Here is a 9320-nt window from a genome sequence, read left to right as displayed (position 1 = left end):
ATCAGAGATTTTTCTGTGGGCTTTGATTTTCTAGTAGTGTCTGAGACTCATAAATTGTAACCAATAGGAGCTTAATAGGATGAAACCTAGAGATGTACAAGAGTAAGAGTGGAAAAGTCTATGGGCCACACCATTGTACAGAGGTTACTAAAAAATGCTGAGCAGGAATAATCATCTTCTACAGGGTAAAGGGCATCAACTGGTATTCCAATTGTAACTGGTCAGTGATGAAAACATAGATTATAATACATATACCAAGAAACATTAAAGAGACTAAGTAGATTATATATATTTTAATATATATATATATATATATATATATATCAAGTAACATTATATAACATATATAATATATAATATATTATATGTATATATTATATGTATAATATATTATATAGTTATATATAACATACATTATATATTATTATTAATTGTATATAATATATTATATATATATTATAATATATCTACTTCAACCTTTGTCTTGGTTTGTTTGGTTTGGTCTGGTTTTTTATTTGTTCTCAGGACAGTGTCTCTCCTTAGAACAGCCTTGGCTGTCCTGGTCTCCAGTCTGTACACAAGGCTGGCCTCAAACTCACAAAGGTCTGCATGCCTCTGCCTCCCAAGTGCATGTACCATCCCCACCTGGCTAAATAAATGTTTTAAAAATTATTAAAATTGAAACACTACAATGTCAACTGAACAGACCAAAAGCATAAGATATTGTGGCTACTTCCAGCAGACAGAAACCCAAAAATTCACCTTGCACCTATATTTTTACTATATTTTATTATTAAAGCTTATATTTTATTATTAAAGGTTATATTTGGACTCCTGTAAGCATTATCAAAGCTTATATTCTGACTTCTGCAAGGCTTCTGCCCACTGTGACATCACTTCCGGTGGGCCGCACCACCAGTGAGAATGTCCCCTGGCTCCCTGGCAGAGGTGAGCCTTATTTCTTCTGCAGTGTTACAGCGGCTTCGGCAAAAACCGCAGATTTTTATATGTCTTCGGTACTTTGTCTGCAGGATTCTTCATTGTGCGTAGAGATTCCTAGGTAATGTTCTAGCAAAGTTTTGACTAGTTACGGTATTTCTTCAGGATATGTATTGTCATGGTTTAACCATGGTTTGAGAAATATGTGTAGTAGAATTAATATGTAGACATGTACCTGGGTAGTGGGGGAGTCTCAGCAACAACACATACTGATAATTTGTTCTCTTCATCTTCTGGGTTACCGCTTTGTGCAAACTTTATTATTAACATACTTTCTACAGGTCAAAGATTGAGATTATAGTTTTATACGGTTTAAATGATATCCTCTATATAGATGGTCATCCAGGCATTAAGTATTTTCTCCTTATATTATTTATTTCATTAGTTTCTTTTTTTTTCTTTTTTCTTCTTTTTTTTTCTCTAGCACTCTGGGCTGTTTTGAAGTTTACCTTTGAAAAATAGGATTAGTATTATACATATTTTTTAACTCCCTAACTTCAGTGAAGATCATGAAGTTTCATATCTTATGTTTCTCTTTGCAAATTAATTACTGTGATTGACATATTAGAATAAGTAAATCGCAACCTAACATAAAACATTTTTATTATGTAGAGGGGATACAGACCACACAAGAAGTCAATAAACATGGAACCTTGGGGGTTCTTAAAGACAGAAACACAAAACAGGAGGATGGGCTCGACCTGGGATATCTCAGCATATCATAGGAGATTTGGAGCTTGGTCTTTATTTGGGTCCCCCCAAAACTGGAGTTGGGGCTACCCCAACAGTGCTGCTTGTGTACAGACCTTTTTCCTATAACTGGACTGTCTTTGTCTGATGTCAATGAGGCAATGAAGGGGAGACTGGGAGAAGAGGAGGAAGGCAATGCTGATGGTAAAAAAAATAATTAATTGATGGAAAGAAAAGTGCCAAAATATAAAAGTCATTGTAGATGCAGTCATCAGTGATGGGTACCAGAACCAGTTCATTCCTTTTTTAAAAATAAACAAATAAATAAATAAATAAATAAATAAGACTAGTTACCATTGCACCTGCGCCCAGACCTGGAGCTGGCCCAATACCATCAGGACTCATGACCTGCCCAAGGAGAGCTGAGCACCCAGAAGCCTTCTCCCTTCAGAGCCCATGGGGCCCCAGGAAAGACAAGCTTGAGTCAGAGACAACAAGGTCACTTAACATCACAGATAATGAGATGGCAAAAGACAAGCACAAGAACATAATCAACAGAAACCAAGACACCCTGGCAACATCAGAACCCACAATGGCAAGTAATGCATATCACAAAATATCAGAAAAAAAGAAAACAAAAGAAAACAAAATTTTGACTTAAAATTATACTTCATGTTGATGATAGAGGGTCTAGAAAAGCACATGAATAACTTGCATAAAAATATAGGAGGACACAGGGAAAAAAATACAAGCCCTTTTGAAATTGCAGCAAAACATGAGCAAAGAGAGGAGGGAACTGAACAAATCCATACAGGATCTAAAAATGGAAATACAAAGAATAAAGAAATCACAAAGTGAGAAAACCCAGGAGATAGAGAACCTAGGATATAGATAAGGAGTCACAGACTCAGGTGTCACCATCAGAATTAAAGGTATGGAAGAGGGCTGAGATTCCCAAATAAAAGGCCCTAGTAAGAATCTTCAACAACATTATAGAATAAAATATCTCTGACCTAAAGAAAGTAATGACAATGGACATACAAGGAGCCTACAGAACTCCAAGTAGATTATACGAGAATAAAAAAAAAATCCTCATAATAGTCAAAATAACAAATTCTCAAAGCAAAGAAAGAATACTAAAAGCAGTAAGGGAAAAAAAGGTCATGTAACATATAAAGGCAGACCAATCAGAATCACACCGGGCTTCTCAATAGAGACTATGAAAGCTATATGATCCTGGACAGACCTCATGCAGACCCTAAAAGAACACAAGTGTCAGACCAAGCTGCTATACCCAGCAAAACTCTCAATCATCATAGATGGAGAGACCAAGATATTTCAAAACAAAACTAAATTTACACAATATCTGACCACAAATCTAGCGATACATAGGATAATGGATGAAATACTCCAACAGAAAAATAAAACTACACATGGGAAAAGCAAGAAAGTAAACTACTTGCAAGAAACCCCAAAAAAGAAAAGCATACAAACATAATTTAACCTCTAACAACAAATAAGAACAGGAAACAACAATTACTATCTTTAATGTTTTTTAACATCAATAAAATCAGTTCACCAATAAAAAGATATAGAATATCACAATGGATGCATAAACCAAACCCAGCATTTTGCTGCATACAGGAAACACATCCCAAGAAAAGTCAGAATGAAAACACAGCATACCCAAACCTATGGGATGCAATGAAAGCAGTGCTGAGAGAAAAACTCAGAGCTCTGAGTGCCTCCAAAAAGAAACTGGAGAGAGTATACACTAGCAACTTGACAGCTCAACTGAAAGCTCTAGAACAAAAGGAAGAAGATACGACCAAGAGGAGTAGAAGGCAAGAAATAATCAAACTCAGAGCAGAAATCAAACAAAGAGAGACAAAATGAACTATACTAAAAATCAACAAAGTGAGGAGACGGTTTTTTTGAAAAAACATCAACAAGTTGGATTAACCCTCAGGTAGACTAGCTTCATGGCGCAAACAAAATCAGAAATGAAAAGGGAGGCATAATAGGAGAGACTGAGAATGTTCAAGAAATTATTAGATCTCAATACAAAAGCCTGTGCTCAACAAAAGTGGAAAATCTAGAGGAGATGGACATTTTTTTCTAGACAGATACCGGGTGCCAAAGGTAAATCAGAATCAGATAAGCTGTATAAATGGTCCCATAATCCTAATAGAAATACAAGCAGTCAGAATTCTGTCAGACCTTGAGAGAAGACTTAATACAAATACTTTCCAAATTATTCCAGTAAATAAACACAAAGGGAACACTACCCAACTCATTTTTGAAACCAAAATTATGCTCATATATAAACCACACAAAGACCCTAAAAGGAAAAAGAACTTCAGACAAATCTCCCTCATGAACTTTGATGCAAAGATACTCAATAAAACTGCCCCCAATGTTTTAATATGAAGAGATTCCTATCTGATATTTGACTTCTGCAAATTGTAAAATAACATGTTGTTTTAACTTCCTAATACTTATAATGATTTTATTGCACAGATAGAAAATGGAAAAAATTCTATTTCAAAGGAAACTTGCTTAGTTATATTAGCACAAGGCAGTATATGTAGTCAGATATATATCAGTAAATACTCATAAAGAAATATTGATGAATAGTTATCTCATTAAGAATATATAACAATCTAATACTAGTGCATGCTGTTGCATCCCTGAGATTGTGACACATAAAACAAAAGGATGATTATTCCAAATTGGATGATAGCCTGGAGAACATGGTAACATTCAAGCCTGGTTTTGGGACCATTTCTCCTTATCTAAAGTTTTTTGTTTTTCTTGCCCCATGTGTCCACACCCATCTCACACTAGATTCCCTTTACCTCTCATGCCCATGTATTCAGTTTTCTTCCTGTGTCTCTTTTCCTCACCACACTTACATTCATCTTTTTAACATTCCTGCAGATATAGAGACAGACAGATAGGAAGACAGATGACTGTGATACACCTTGAGATCCAGGGTTTGCCAAAGAGAGATGGAGGGATGGGGAAACAAGGTATAGAGTGGGAAGGAGAGAGAACATGTGAGAACAGACAGAAATATGAATATAAAAATTGGTCACTATAGATATATCTTGGCATGACATGCCTGCTACAAACTCCTTCTCCCAGAAGCTGTGATCACTCGCACAATACTTACACAATATTAATCAATAAAGATCCCATCCTGGACATACGGATAGCAAAAGGCCTCTTGACATCTCACCCCAGCTGGGGAGATTGCTAATTGGGGCCTCAAGGGAAGGAAAGTCTCTTTTATTTCAGACATGTCCCAGGATATATTCCCCATACTTCAGTAGATGAACTCACAACCATAAAACAGACCTACTTGGAGTCATTGGGCTAAAAAAATAAATATTTTAAAAGGAGGGAATAGAGTTTGAAGGGAGATACTGTGGAGGTTTCCTAGGAGAAGTTGGAGATGGAGAATGAGAGGTAGGAATGATCAATAATTATATGCATGTATAAAATTTTCAAAGAATTATCAATAAAAATTATAATAAAGTACTAGTAAAATGTTTTAATACTAAGGAAGGAAACCATTGTCATTTGAGAGATCAGTATTGAGGACTCATTACAGGGAAAGATATTGAATTATAGCTTCACCCTCACATCTTTTATATAATTCAAATGGCATAGATTTCCATGAAGATACATGCATGTTATGTACTCATTAATAAATTATTACGTGATCTGGTATTGTTTGGGGGGAAAGTACTGAAGCCTTGACAGCCAGAAGAATGGAAAAAGGTGACATTCGGAGGTAGGAAGTTTGGAGGAGCCTCCAGAAAGCACTAGAGACAGGACATAATGGGGGTATATAAAATGCCCTACGTGGGGAGTGGGAACATGTAGAGCCCACTTCCAACAGAAAGATGGGCATTGATTTAGGGACCCCACAGTCAAAACTCTGATCCATAGTTGTTCTTGTCTGAAAGAAATGCAGGGGTGAAATGGAGAAAAGTCTGGTGTGCGATGCAGCCCAAGGGAAGGCACCAAGGCCTTAATCTATTCCTGAGGCTATGGGGGGCTCACAATATGGACTGTCATGGCCACCCTCTGAAAGACACAACAAGGAACTGAAAGAGTCAGATGAAGATTATTTGCACCCAACTAATAGACAGAAGCTACTGATCCCTGAGGTTGAATTAGGGAAAAACTGGATGAATTTGAGAAGGAGGGCAACCCTGTAAGGAGACTGGAGGCCTCAGTTTATCTGAACCCCTGAGATCTCTCAGACACTGGATCACCAACCAGGCATCATACACCAGCTGACATGAGGCCCCAACACATATACAACAGAGGGCGGCTAGGTTGGTGTTCAGTCTGAGATGCACCAAACCCTCAAGTGACTGGAGGCCTCGGGGAGTTTAGATGTCTTCTGTCAGGATGAGTGGGTTGGAAACATCCTTTTGGAGACTGTGGGGTGGGACTTAGAACAGTCCAAGGGTGGACAGGAGGAAAATAAATCTGGAGTGTAAAAATTATAAAAAAAAAAAAAAAATACACAAAACAGAACATGACTGAAAACTAAAAAAAAAAAAAAAAAAAAAAAAAAAAAAAAAAAAAAAAAAAATGAAATAAAAACATCTTAAATTACAAATCCTTTCCAATACAATAAAGGACAATATTTTGAGAACCTTTGATTTGATAAAGAGTTATTATATATATGGCCTAAATGTAACTTGTACAATTGTTAGCAAAGACTTCCTCAAAATTAGAAACAATTGTTTGCTTAGTCTTGTCAACAGAAAATAGAATCAAGTGGTTACACAAAGATGTTTCAAAGTCATGTTTAGAAAAAAAAAAAATCCCTTAAAATGGATCAGGGGAAACAGTAAATTAAAATGGGAGGGTAGCTCACCAGCTGAGTGAGTGCTTAGCATGTGCTATTTATTATACTTTTTCTATGCTGACTCTCACCACATGTCCCCCACCTCCTGGCCAAAAAAGGTAAAAGCAAAAAGTGACATTTCACTGAAGAAGGATCATAGCCAGTCAATAAATAGGCACATGGAGAAAAATTACCATCAATTAATACCAGGTAGTTGATAATTAAAAACAATTCTGAAATGCTACAGCATAAATATTAAACATAAAATAAACAATAACGTTGTAATGCAAAGTAGTATGTAATAGTGCCAAGAATTAGACCCCCGATAATTGTCAGGAATATAATATAGTTCAGTAATCACAAAATAGTTGGGGATTTTAAAATGCTGAAACAAACGTCAAACTCCAACTAACCATGCAGCATAGCAGTTGTGTACTTAGCCCAGAAAATGAGACCTTATATCTACAGAGAGCAATCTTCTACATAATTGTTCACTGCAACTTTGTTTGTGGAGGTCCCAATATACAGACAAGCTAGTTGTAGGTTTGGACAAAGGACATATGTTTCAGTAACTGTAGGACATTCACACAATGAGATAAAAAGAGACAACATGTTGGCACATGCAGACAAATATTTCAGTAAAACCTGGGGCGTTAGTACCAAGGGATAAGAAGAAACAAACTCTTGATACACCACAGACTTGTGTCACGCTCAAGGGCATCCTACTGAGTAAAACCAAACTCATTTTTAAAAGTTCCTACACTCTTATGTTTCCATGTTTTATGATGGTCTCAATAGAATAGAGTGATAGAAATATAAAATGTGGTTGATCTTTATTGTATAATAGCATTTGGGAGAAGAACTGAGTTTCTTTCTTAGGACTTGGGACCTGTTAAAAATTTTATGTAATGGTGGTCATACAGATAAACATGTGAGGAAAAACATTTGATCTCAGCCAACACATTTTAGTAATGCTATTTCTTTTGTTACTTTAGTTCTTTGAGATGGGGGTCTCTGATATCACTCTAGTGGAAATCTTCTGCAGCTACCTCTCCCTCACAGGCGTCAGCCGCTATGATGTCCAGTTTCCCAGTTCCACGGGATCTTTAGGAATTACCCTCTTGTCAGGGTTAGTTGACAACCTTGTGAAACCTGGACAAAAATTCAGAATTCTCATGCTGTAGTTTAGATTTACAGATTTGTTAAATAATGCATGAGATTTGTCTTAAGTCATTATATGTATGTTATTTTGTTATTGAAAATATTTTACTATTATGTTACTGAAAATTGTTTTTTCTCATGTTCTTATCTAATTGTATATGAAACAAACATTTTATTTAAATGAAACATCATTTCGTCTTAGTGTACATTTACTCCAGGGAATTTGTTGAGGCAAAAATTATATTAACTGGGGGAACATGGCCATAATATTTTATATGTTTGTGTGAAAAATTACAAACCCAGTTCATTGCACAGTGAATATATACCAAGAATAATTCCATAAATTGACCATTTGTCTATTAACTAAATTTTACACAAATGTGTTGTTTGTATTTTTTTGCGGAGAGATAAAAAAAAGCCTACTCACCCCATGTACAATACATCCTGTGGACCACAGAAGGTACTGATTTTACACCCAAAATGTGTACAGAGAATGGATCAGGTTAGCTGTCACTGGAGCACATGAGACCCCAAAGCAGACACCACCAAAGTGTTTACGCTGACATGGGCATCAACTTTCTCACATGGCAGAGCACAGGCTCAGTGACCCTTTCACACCTCATGTATTAGGATGGCATCTCCTGAAATCACAGGCAGCTAAGGCAGAATTGCATACAGCTGGCAGGGTGAGGCCGCATTGAGCTCATGATCAATCCAAAAATTTTAATGTGAACAGGTGTTGTATTTTGTCATTGAGATTTTAAGCATTTAACGAGATGGATGTGTTATTTTTCCCCTTTGAGTTTGTTTATACAGGGGACGTCATGTTGATGGATTTCTGTGTATTGAGCTATCCATGAATTTGTGGGATGAAGGCCACTTGATCGCGGCGATTGTTTGGACCTGTTTTTGAATTTAGTTTCTGAGAATTTTGTTGAGTGTTTTTGAATTGTATTTCTATGTGGGGTTGATCTGAAGTTTTCTTTCTTTCTAATAGAGATCAGTATAGCACGGGGCTTTAACCAAATCTGAAGATTAATCAATATGTTGATTATGCCCAATAAAGGAGCTTCCTAAAAATATGCAAGCATATATTGCTGACTTTATCACTAGTGTTTGGTTCTGTGATCATGCAGTGCATATACACGTGAAGACATATAAATCACAATTATTGTAGGGAAACATAGTATAACTAGGAACAGGCAGTAGCTGATTAATTGATGGCCATCTTTTTCTCTAATGTGTTCTCCGCTTTCATATGCACCAGAGTTCAGCGTAGGGATGGTGAACACACACACCATGTTCTGGTCACTGGTAATACACACACACACAGTGTTCTTGTCACTGGTGATGCACTCACCGTGTTCTGGTCACTGGTGATACACACACCATGCTCTGGTCACTGGTGACACACACACACACACACACACACACACACGTGTTCTGGTCACTGGTGATACACACACTGTTATCTGGTCACTGGTGATACACACACCGTGTTCTGGTCACTGGTGATACACACACCATGCTCTGGTCACTGGTGACACACACACAGTGTACTAGCCAATGCACAAACAGATTATAACATATAATTACACTC

This window comes from Micromys minutus, assembly GCF_963924665.1.
Source record: "Micromys minutus genome assembly, chromosome: X".
Classification (NCBI taxonomy): Eukaryota; Metazoa; Chordata; class Mammalia; order Rodentia; family Muridae; genus Micromys; species Micromys minutus.
This window is presented reverse-complemented; position numbering follows the sequence as displayed.